Below are 12,517 nucleotides of genomic sequence, written 5' to 3' on the forward strand. Positions count from 1 at the left end.
AGCAGAAGGAGTTCCACAGAAACAGTTCAACCAGTTCGAGAAGAAAGGAGAGACCCATCGCTCAAGTTTAAAACACCATCGAAACTCGGCGGCTTCAGAAGCAAGCATCTGGAAGCAGTTCTCTCTCTCTCGAAGAAGAAGAAGTAACTGAAAGAAATCAGTATTTGTAGGGAAATGGTGTTAGGGAAATTGATGGGATTGAAGGCCGATAAGTCCCCAGGGTCTGATAATCTACATCCTAGGGTACTTAAGGAAGTGGCCCTAGAAATAGTAGATGCATTGCTGATCATCTTCCAACATTCAAAGGAATCTGGAACAGTACCCATGGATTGGAGGGTAGCTAATGTTACCCCACTATTCAAAAAAGGTGGTTGAGAGAAAACGGGGAATTACAGACCAGTAAGTCTGACATCGGTAGTGGGGAAAATGCTAGATTCCATTATAAAAGATGTAATAGCAGAGCACTTGGAAAACAGTGACAGGATCGGACAAAGTCAACATGGATTTACAAAAGGTAAATCATGCTTGACTAATCTACTGGAATTTTTTGAGGGTGTAACTGGTAAAATAGATAAGGGAGAACCAGTGGATGTGGTGTATTTGGACTTTCAGAAGGCTTTTGATAAGGTCCCGCATAAGAGATTAGCGTGTAAAGTTAAGGCACATGGGATTGGGGGCAAGGTATTGACTTGGATAGAGAACTGGTTGGCAGACAGAAAGCAAAGAGTTGGAATAAACGGGTCTTTTTCCGAGTGGCAGGCAGTGACCAGTGGGGTACCGCAGGGATCGGTCTTTGGACCCCAGCTATTCCCAATATATATTAATGATCTAGACAAGGGAACTAAATGTAATATCTTCAAATATGCAGACGATACAAAGCTGGGTGAGCGTGTGTGCTGTGAGGAGGATGCCGAGAAACTCCAGTATGATTTGGATAGGTTGGGTGATTGGGCAAAAGCATGGCAGATGCAATATAATGTGGATAAATGAGAGGTTATCCACTTTGGTGGCAAAAACAGGAAGGCAGATTATTATCTGAACGGCAATAGATTGGGAGAAGGGGAAGTGCAACGAGACCTGGGTGTCCTTGTGCACCAGTCGCTGAAGGTAAGCATGCAGGTGCAGCAGGCGGTTAAGAAGGCAAATGGTATGTTGGCCTTCGTAGCGAGAGGGTTTGAGTACAGGAACAAGGATGTCTTGCTGCAGTTGTACAGGGCCTTGGTGAGACCACATCTTGAGTATTGTGTGCAGTTTTGGTCGCCTTATCTGAGGAAGGATGTTCTTGCCATGGAAGGAGTTCAGCGAAGATTCGCCAGGCTGATACCTGGGATGGCAGGAATGACGTATGAGGAGAGATTGGGACGATTTGGCTTGTACTCGCTGGAGTTTAGAAGAATGAGAGGGGATCTTATCGAAACTTATAAAATTCTGACAGGACTGGACAGACTAGATGCAGGAAGGATGTTCCCGATGGTCGGGGGGTCCAGAACCAGGGGCCACAGTCTAAGGATAAGGGGTAGGCCATTTAGGACAGAAACTAGGAGGAATTTCTTCACCCAGAGAGTGGTGAAGCTGTGGAATTCTCTACCACAGAAGGCAGTAGAGGCCAATTCATTAAATATATTCAAGAAGGAGTTGGATATATTTTTTAAGGCTAAAGGGATCAAGGGGTATGGGGAGAAAGCAGGGACCGGCTACTGAAATTGGATGATGAGCCATGATCGCATTGAATGGCGGAGCAGGCTCGAGGGGCCGAATGGCCTACTCCTGCTTCTATCTTTTATGTTTCTATGTAACACATCATCAGACACCTCGCGGCACCAAGGGCCCCACGAAACCAACAACCAAATATTACCAAAAGCCAACTAGGTAATACTGGGCCACCGCGACCAACAAGAAACCAACTCGGAAGAAACCGAAGATCTGCAAGTTTTTCCACTCTACAAACTATTCCTGTGTTTTGTGAGCATCATCCCTGATCCTTTAGAATGCAACTTAGCTAGTAAGGTGGGATTGGGAGGGGTGAGGTATTTGTCTACTCTAATTTTTCCCTCGTGTATGTCAACGTGTTTCCCCATTTTATTAGTGTGTTAAGATTATTGTATTGTATTTTTCCTTCTCAAATAAAAAACAAAGTTCTTGTATCAAATTCAGTTGTCCGCTGCAATTTCATTACAACCCCCAAATAAGTCTAGGTCTAGAACCAAGGGAGTGGGAGCGATTCGAACCGCTCAGGAGTCAGAGGCAAAGCTGACCACACACACCACCCCTTACAAACCTCCCCTTTCAAGTTAGCAAAAATAAATCAACAATATTAACACTGTGCGTGCAGGACACCTTCTGCTGTTTACAATGGTATCTGCAACACCGGACTTGGAAATGTCTGGAGCTAGAATAGAAATCGAAACTGAACCATATCAAAGTGACTATGGGGAAACAGAAACTTACTGCATTATCTGCAGCTTGTAAATCAAAGTTACTCACACCCAAAACTGTTTCTGATCCGTCACTGCAAAGTGAAAGGTGAGTTACTCAAGGTTTGTGGGTTTCGTTTCCATAAATCTGTGCAAACTTTCCAGATAAATGCACAATAACATAAATACTTTAATTATATAAAATAACGCTATTGGCAGCATAACTCGGAATTGACACAATCGAATCATTAGAAGATTGCTTACTTAGAACTTTTTTTCAAACCTGCCGTGAGTTTTTAGTCTCAACTCGTCTCTGAAGGAATTTTAGTGACTAATTCAAAATTAATCCTGGGCTTGATTTCATTCCAGTGAGTTATAAAATGCTATTTTTGTTTATTGGTGCAATTGGATGAAAACTTGTCGGAACTCCGCGGGGGTACCACCAGTCTTCCGGTGTAACTCTGGCGCAGACCCAGTTACGTCGGGTCCCTGCCATTTCTGGGAGTTTCCTCAGTGAAGAGCTTCTAGCCCAGTGGTGGGTGAAATATGGCCTGCTCGCCCGCCAGTTCATTCTATCCGGCCCGCTGGACGGGACTGGAACAGAACGCGAGCCGGTGCTCGAGCTGCACATTAGGCCAAGTCGAGTTGTGGCTGCTCATCTCGATGACTCTATTACCAAAGAAAGAGACTGGCATCTCGTCTTTCCTCCCCGGGTACCCAGAGTCCGACATAGTTGACACAGAATCTGCATTTTCATGCTGCAGAGTTTGGTTGAAGTCCAACAGATTCTGAGGACCTCCCTCTCTCTACCCAAGACTGTTCAGAGGGAGGTAAACCAAAGTTCTCCTGATGTTCTAGATTATCAAATATCTAGAACCTCAGCTCCTCCCCTAGTTGTATGTTGATCAGAAGAATTCAGACTATTAGGGGGAAAAATTCAGTATCGCCCCGTTTGGGGCACCATTATCGGTCGTGCGCAAAGTTTAGCGCCTGGTGCTAATTATTGCCTCCGACAGCAAACTTGGCTTTTATCGCCCCTGGAGGTGATTGGAGCGCTAAATCAGGCGCTTCACACCTGTCTTAAGGCGCAAAGGCCGAGGAGCGAGGCGCGACCTCAGAGCACTGGCGAAGCAAGGAAGGGCAAATCAAAATGAACCTGCAAAGTGCTGCTCAGTACTCAAAACTCCTTCACACAGCGTTGAATCGCTCCAGAAGTCTCTCTCTCTCTCTCTCTCTCTCTCAGAATGCGTGGTGCAAAAATGTCACCCACAATAAAAGGCAGGAAGCGGTCGCCTTTAAATAGCGCTCCCCTAGTTCCTTTCTGACAGCATAACGCTCCCCTCAACCTGTCGTTGCTAGCGGCAGGCGGTAAGGAAGGGGGCGCCACTCAATATGCGGTCCGGGGCTCTAACGGGGCGTTGCGCACTCGACTGACGTCACAATCTGCCAGCGCAGGAGATCGTGGCGGTAGTGTTTAGCGCTGCTGCAAAATGTCTAGTTAATTTCGCGAGCGGCACAAACATCGCCACGCCCGGGCGCTAGTTGCTTTGCGCCCCATTAACGCCTAACGGGAGGCGCAAACAACTGAATTTTTCCCCCTTAGACTTTTGCCTCATTTTAAATCCATAATGTTATTCACCTTAATTTAGCAGGCCTCTTTTAGAAGGTCAATACAAATCGAACAATTAACAGTGTCATTCGTTGGGAAGACATTAACTGAGCAATCTTCGGGCTCAATTTTCCTCCTGGGTGATTTTGCCACTGGAGGAGGGTCAGGGCAGAACTTCCAGCCATCAACCCAACCCCCACCTCCCCAACCCTCCGTGACCCTGACTGATTTTACTGAGTTGGGTGATTAGTTATGCAGGTTCAGTAATGGTTTGAGAGCTGAGAACGTGTGACAAGAGATTTTGTCTTCTCCTAATCTCTTCAAAGTCATAGAAAAATGGTCCCTACACATCAGTATAGGAGAAGCTCAAAGAGGAACACAAGAAAACAAATTAACAGCTAAAAGACTGGAAAAAAATAAAAGCAAAAATATCCATCCTCGTCTCCAGAAGTCAATAAACATGACTATAGGAGGAGCCTTCACAAAACTGGTGGAGGACAAGCTCGTGTCATTGTGTAGGTGCTGAAGCTTTATACAATGTGGGTGTGGGAGGTCATGTGTGGTGCATTCCGGATGGTTTCACATTCCAAAGATTCAGGGGTGTATTTAAGCACGTGATTTCACCAGAACTAGTCAAGATCAGACATGTTCCTCTGCTGTGCGGAGGAGGCAGAATAAGGAAGAATCCAACCTGCTTGCAAATAATTCTGTCAGGATACAATCCTTCATCATGCGCAATTGTAAAAAATCTATTACTCAGTGAAACTAATACAACCGATTCAAATCAACTTTGTAGTTTTTGGAAAAGTGTTACAAGTAGAAGAGCATATTATTTTGCAACCACATCCACGGAATTGTTGGAGACAATTTATGACAAATACAACAAACGGCGCACAAGTAAACACATCATTCACACTGCTAGGTGGTAACCTGACAGAGCAGATCGCGTGCCTTTTATAGAACTCACCTGATTTTAATTCCATTGAAATATTTTTAAACATTTGCAATAAATAGCATTTGCAAAACAGAAGTCAGTGATAACATCCAAAGATAAAAACTCTACACTATCCCAAAAGGTCTTTCAAGCCTCAAACAGCTAAAGAATAAATGGTTTAAGGTTGTAATCTATTGAAAATGTGCATACACTCAAAATGTGCTATAATCAGTGGAAAATTATTAACGGATCTCCTGCGGCATTGCTCATGATGAGTCATGGGATACGCTAAAGTGTGTTGGCTAAAGTAGAATCACAGAATGGTTGCAACACAGAAGGTGACCATTTGGCCCATCGACCCCCTGCTGGCTCTCTGTAAGAGCACTTCAGCTAGTCGCACTCCCCCTCCCTTTCCCCGTAGCCCTGAATTTTTTTTTCCTTCAGGTACTTATCCAATTCCCTTTTGAAAGCCACAATTGAATCTGCCTCCACCACCCTTTCAGACAGTGCATTGCAGATCATAACCACTCGCTGCGTAAAAAAGATTTTCCTCATGTTGCCTTTGGTACTTCTGCCAATCACCTTAAATCTGTGTCCTCTGGTTCTCGACCGTTCCGCCAATGGGAACAATTTCTCTCTTTCTACTCTGTCTAAACCCCTCATGATTTTGAAGCTGAAGTGCGACGGGAAGTAAATGAGACAGGAAATGGACTCTGACAGGCAGTATGCACTATATGCAAGAATTTGAAAATCTCAAACATCAACATTATGTCAAAAATGAAAAGTGTACAATGAACGGAACAAAGTGATTGCCTCTTAAAGTCAGGCTGCCCAAAATCTTTCAAAGAATAATTGTAAAATTGGTATTTAATATTGTTATCTAGCTCTTTAAACAATGTATCCTTACCCAGTCCCCCCTGATTTACATAGAAAGAAATTGCATTTATATAGCACCTTTCATGCCTTCAGGATGTCCCAAAGTGCTTTACAGCCAAAAAATTGTTTCAGAAGTGTAATCACTGTTGTAATATAGGAAAGCACGCCAGCCAGTTTGCACACAGCAAGGTCCCACAAATAGCCATGAAATAAATGACCATAATAGATGCATTTAAGGGGAGGCTAGATAAGCATTTGAAAGAGAAGGGACTAGAGGGTTATGCTGATAGAGTTAGAGGAGGAAGGATGGGAGGAGGCTCGAGTGGATCATAAATGCTGGCATGGACTGGTTGGGCCGAATGGCCAGTTTCTGTGCTGTATATTCTATGTAATTCTATGTATATAAATGATCTATTTTCGGTGTTGGTTAAGGGATAGATTTTGGCCAGGACACTGGAGAAAACTCCCCTGCTCTTTACGATGTCATTTCGAGTGTCTCAGGTTTTTTAAGACATGGATTCAGCTTAGACAGTGGCCGCCACTGAAAGGGTAAATTTAATTTTTTTTTAAAAACTGATGTGGAGCCAGGAGGAGCAGGTATGTATCTCCCGAATCCAAAGCACTCCTGACGGGTATGTTCAGCCCTATTTGACTTGCCATCTTTCCTCCCCTCCCGCCTCCCCTCAGGACTTACATGGGTCACTGCCAGTGAGGTAGCCAGCCCGAAGTTCGATTCTTCAGTCGGGCGAGTTGCCTGTGGAAGTGCGACAGGCGCCGGCAGCTCAAAGCGATCATTTAGATCAGGCCCGAAGACCAATTGCTCGTGATCCTCGGGCCTCCATCTTTGGGCATAGGGAACATTCCCTGCATTCATTGGGTGCTTGAAAACTGGATTATACTAATGTCTACTCTGATAGAAAAAACAGAAAGGCAGAGTATTGCCTAAATGGTGAAAGATTGGGGAATGCAGATGCTCAAAGGGACCTGGGTGTCCTTATACATGAGTCACTGAAAGTGAATGTGCAGGTGCAGCAAGCCATTAGGAAGGCAAATGGTATGCTGGCCTTCATTACAAGAGGATTTGAATACAGGAGTAAAGAAGTCTCACTCCAATTATATAGGGCCTTGGTGAGACCACACTGTAATGTATATACCTTTAAGGGGGGAACTATCTTTTACAGCTCATGTATACTGCAGTACCGGCAGTGACCACACCTGTATATAGCACTGAGTAGTAATCTGTACAGATCAGTTCCAATGCGAGCCACGTTGAGTAAACACCTGCTGTACCGTTCTCCTGCAGTCTGTGTCTTATTATACATGGACACAACATTGGCGACAAGGTAAGTTCGAACCTACCTGCAACTCTGCATCACCTCCCGGGGATTCGTTCCTGGAGATCAGTGGATTGGAGGTCAAGGCCAGAGACTCGGGCGTCGACCACGGGCAACCGCCCAGTCATCCAGCAGAGACTCGAGAATTGCAGGGGAGGCTGTCGAGAGCCACGCTTGGCTTTCCAGTCGAGGGGGACCAGCGAAACGGGCTGGCAACAGGTAGTGCGCAGACCCTTCCCGGACAGCGGCTGGCTAGAGCCCGACCGAGCGGCACAGGAAAGGGCCGAGCAGCGTCGACGGGGGAGAGAGAGGGCAGAGCGCCGCCGGTGTTCAGGGGCCAAGCAGCGTCGAAGAGAGGGAGAGAGAAACGCACAGAAACCCGCGAGGCGCCGCCATTGCCACGAGGACTGCCGAGAGCGGCGTTGGCAGCAGCACAGGAGAAGCGCGCGAAACCTACAGGGCACCGCCATTGCCACAAGGACCACCGAAAGCAGCGTTGGCAGCAGCGGGGGAGGAAGGAAAGCGCAGGAGACGCCATTTTAAGCCATTGGGAGACGCCATTTTAAACCACACCCAAAATGACGAAGAGTGGCAGTATCACCGCATTTGACAATGAAGTCGAAGATTGGACTATATATGTCGAACGAATAGAGGTATAATGCAAGGCAAATGAGGTGTCAGATGACAAGAAAGCGTCGGTATTGTTAAATTTAATGGGTGCAAAGACGTATGGTTTATTACGAAATCTAGTAACCCCAACGAAGCCAATGGAAAAGAGTTTTAAAGACATAGTAACGATACTACAGGAACATTTAAACCCCACACCGCTGCTGATAGCAGAAAGATTCAAGTTTCACAAACGGAACCAGCATAAGGATGAAAGCAATGCTGATTATTTAACAGAACTGCGCAAACTATCGAAACACTGCCAGTTTGGAGCGGGACTGGCAGATACCTTAAGGGACAAGTTTGTGTGTGGGCTTCAAAGTGAAGGAACCCAGAAACGGTTTTTATCTGAAAAGGACCTTACGCTGGAAAAGGCTTTCAGCATTGCGGTATCATATGAAGCAGCAGCACAGGGCGCTGCAGAGATACAACAGAGACCGCAAGAATATGGCACAAACGAAATGTCATATGGAACAGAGAAGTGCTATCGCTGCGGCAGAACAACACACGACCAGAATGATTGCTGCTTCAAAGACAAAGTGTGCAGACAGTGTGGAAAAGTAGGACACATAGCACGAGTCTGCAGGTCGGGAAAGAAAACCAGCAATAAGAAACCTACCAAAGGAAAGTACAAGAAGGTACATAACATGACGGAGAATAGGTCAGACGAACAAAAGGGAGATAACGACTCCGAAATCAGGGAACTGAGTTGTCTGAAACTATATAATGTGATCACAACGGAGGATCACCGAACCATTTGGGTCACTCTCAAGATAGCAGGAGTCCAGGTAAAGATGGAATTGGACACAGGATCAGCTCTAACAGTCATAAACCGACGGGACTACGAGCGGCTTTTCTCACACATACACTTGAGAGACACAAAAATTATTTTGAAGAAGTACACGGGGCAAAAAGTCGACCCCAAAGGAAAAAAAAGGGTGACCGTTATATATAATGGTAAGGAAACACCAAAACTAGACCTGTATGTATAGCAAGATGGAGGACCACCATTACTGGGACGTGAATGGATCCAGAAAATACAACTGGATTGACATTCCATACAGGCACTGACTGTGGCTGACAAAAAGGATGACGACGTCACACCTGGGCGACTGTCAAAGATCCTAACTGACGCGAAAGAAGTGTTCCAGCAAGGACTCGGAACACTAAAAGGCATGACAGCGACGATTAAAATTGAAGAAAACGCAAGCCCAAAATTTTTTAAGGCCAGACCGGTACCTTATGCGATCCGCCCAGCCGTCGAAGCAGAGCTGGAGAGTCTGGAACGTTCAGGTGTACTGTCCAAGGTAGACTGGAGCGAGTGGGCTACACCCATCGTCCCTGTGATGAAAAAGTCGTTGAGCAGCACGCCTGGGGAACCAAGGAAGGTTCGCATCTGTGGGGACTTTAAGGAAACAGTGAACCCGGTCCTTCACACCGTACAATATCCACTTCCGCGGATTGAAGATATTTTCGCCTCGCTATCTGGAGGGAAACGCTTCACTAAGATTGATCTGGCCCAGGCGTATCTGCAAATGGAGGTAGAAGAAGCATCAAAAAAATACTTCACGATCAACACCCATAAAGGTCTCTACCAATACAGCCGGCTGGTATTCGGGGTAGCATCAGCTCCGGCTATTTGGCAGAGGGCAATGGAACAAGTCCTGCAAGGGATCCCAGGGACCCAGTGTTATTTGGACGACATCCTGGTCACGGGCGAAAATGACAGTGATCACCTTGCCAACCTGGAGCAGGTGCTCACTAGATTGCAGGAATATGGGCTCCGAGCTAACCGCCCCAAATGCAAGTTTTTTAGATCACAGATCTCGTATTGTGGCCACGTTATCGATAAAGAGGGGTTACATAAGTCCCCAGAGAAGATTGAGGCAGTAGTCAAGGCTCCAGCACCGGAAATTGTGTCACAACTGAGGTCGTTCCTCGGGCTGGTAAACTACAACCATAAGTTCTTGCCAAATTTGTCTGCAATACTACACCCACTGAACACCCTACTACAAACTGGGGTGCCATGGAAGTGGAGTGACGAATGTGGATGAGCTTTCCAGAAGAGCAAAACACTAATCACATCGAAAGAGGTATTGGCCCATTACAACCCAGCATTACCAATTCGGTTGGCATGTGATGCGTCACCCTACAGCATTGGAGCGGTGCTGTCACACAAATTCTCGGACGGCTCAGAGAGGCCAATAGCCTTTGCGTCATGATCACTAACCTCAGCCGAGCATAACTACGCCCAGATTGACAGGGAGGCCCTCAGCCTAGTGTGAGGAGTGAAAAAGTTCAATCACTATCTGCACGGGCAGAAATTCACCTTGCTGATTGATCACCAGCCTCTTGTCTCCATTTTTAATCCGAAGAAGGGCGTTCCGGTGATGACTGCGCAACGACTTCAAAGATGGTCACTTTTTCTAGGGGCGCACCACTATGAGATTGAATATAAGGGCACGAAACAGCATGGAAATGCTGATGGGCTATCACGCCTGCCACTGCCTACTGCGGAGGAAGCACCAGCAGTGGATCCTGTCGAAATATTCCATTCAACTATAGTTGAATACCTACCGGTAACTAACGCTTGTATCAAAAAGGAAACCCGAAATGAACGACACTGTCTCGGGTATATGATTTGACGGTGAAGGGATGGCCAGCACATGGCGACTCACTGTTGCCAGCATTCTCGACAAAGAGAGAACAGCTGTCAGTGTGCCTGGGGACCTTGATGTGTGGATCCCGAGTGGTAATTCCACCCAAGTTAAGGGATAGAGTGCTCAATGAGCTTCATGAGGGTCATCTGGGAGGGGTAAAAATGAAAAGCCTAGCCAGGGCTTATGTGTGGTGGTCGGGAATCGATAAACAAATCGAGGACCTGACCAAGAGCTGCTCAGGATGCCAGAAAGTCCAAAATGCACCACCACAGGCCCCTCTACACCCATGGGAGTGGCCCTCATCTCCATGGCAATGGGTGCATATTGATTTTGCTGGTCAATTCATGGAATTAATGTTTTTAATAGCCGTGGATGCGCACTCGAAATGGCCTGAGGTCATCAAAATGTCCTCCACCACCACGGAGAAAACTATTGCAGTCCTACGGACCATTTTTGCCAGGAATGGCTTGCCAGAACAGATTTGCTCCGACAACGGACCACAGTTTGTGTCCAAAGAGTTCCGGAGGTTCTTGAAAGAGAATGGGGTAAGGCATTACACATCCGCCCCGTATCATCCAGCCACAAATGGATTGGCTGAGAGGTTCATACAAACCTTTAAGAAGGCAATAAAGGCTATGTACAATGACAACATTCCGCTGCAGCACAAGGTGGGCAATTTCCTGTTCGCCTACCGGAATGCGACACATGCAGTCACCAACCAGGCCCCAGCCATGATGTTCTTTAACCGAAGGTTAAGATCTCGCCTGGATTTGCTCAGACCAAATGTACGAAGAGATGTTGAGAGTAAGCAATTCCAGCACATCCATGAGAAGCCAACAAGGAGCTTCAATGTAGGGCAACCAGTCTTGGCCCGCGACTACCGAACAGAAAAATGGCAGCCAGGAACGATATGCACACGGCAGGGCCCACTAATGTATACAGTGGACGTTGGGGAGAGCATCGTGAGATGCCATGCTGACCAGATCCTAGAGTCACAGGAACAAGTCAATCCCATGCCTCGCCCATACGTACCTGGTGATGAACCCGACGTACAGGTCGCATCTACCCCAGAAACAGTAGCATCGGAAGCTGATGAACCAACCGACGACAGGGGGCCAGAATCGCCTCCGCACCAAGAGCAAGACACTCGGGAAAGGCGCTATCCAGAAAGGATCAGGAAGCCTCCCCAAAGACTGAATATATAAATAGAATATTTTCAGCTAATGTTGCATGTTAAAAGTGTTAATTGTAATTAGTTTGATATTTAATTGTTAAATGAGTGTTATGGTACTGTTAATCTAAAAGGGGAGGAATTGTAATGTATATACCTTTAAGGGGAGAACTATCTTTTACAGCTCATGTATACTGCAGTACCGGCAGTGACCGCACCTGTATATAGCATTGAGTAGTAATCTGTACAGATCAGTTCCAATGTGAGCCACGTTGAGTAAACACCTGTTGTACCGTTCTCCTGCAGTCTGTGTCTTATTATACACGGACACAACACACACCTGGAGTACTGTGTACAATTTTGGCCTCCTTACCTAAGGAATGATATACTTGCCATAGAGGGAGTGCAACGAAGATTCACGAGATTGATTCCTGGGATGGCGAGACTGTCGTATGAGAAGAGATTGAGTAAACTAGGCCTGTATTCTCTTGAATTCAGAAGAATGAGAGGGGATCTCATTGAAGCATACAAAATTATTACAGGGCTTGATAGGGTGGATGCTGGGGGAATATTTCCCTTGGCTGGGGAGTCTAGAACCAGGGGCCACAGCCTCAGGATAATGTGTAGGCAATTCAGGACTGAGATGAGAAGAAATTTCTTCACACAGAGGGTGGTGAATCTTTGAAATTCTCAGCGGGCTCAGCAGGCCAATTAAGGGCCACTCGACAACAGGTGACATCACAGACTGAAATTTCATCTGTCAAGAGCTTTTGACAGATGAAATATCAGTGTTTCACAGCTGTTTGAAGCTGTCAAACACTGACAGTCTTACTTCTAACACGAGTCCTTCTCC

At 46.2% G+C, this 12,517-nt stretch overlaps 1 protein-coding gene across 1 annotated transcript in view; it reads right to left on the minus strand.

Moving 5' to 3' along the window:
* Positions 1-12,517, minus strand: part of ano3 (anoctamin 3) — a 401,336-nt gene that overhangs the window by 236,721 nt on the left and 152,098 nt on the right. The window lies entirely within an intron of this gene.

The sequence above is a fragment of the Somniosus microcephalus genome, chromosome 15 (assembly GCF_052327205.1).
Source record: "Somniosus microcephalus isolate GS21.2 chromosome 15, FLI_Smic_1.0, whole genome shotgun sequence".
Classification (NCBI taxonomy): domain Eukaryota; kingdom Metazoa; phylum Chordata; class Chondrichthyes; order Squaliformes; family Somniosidae; genus Somniosus; species Somniosus microcephalus.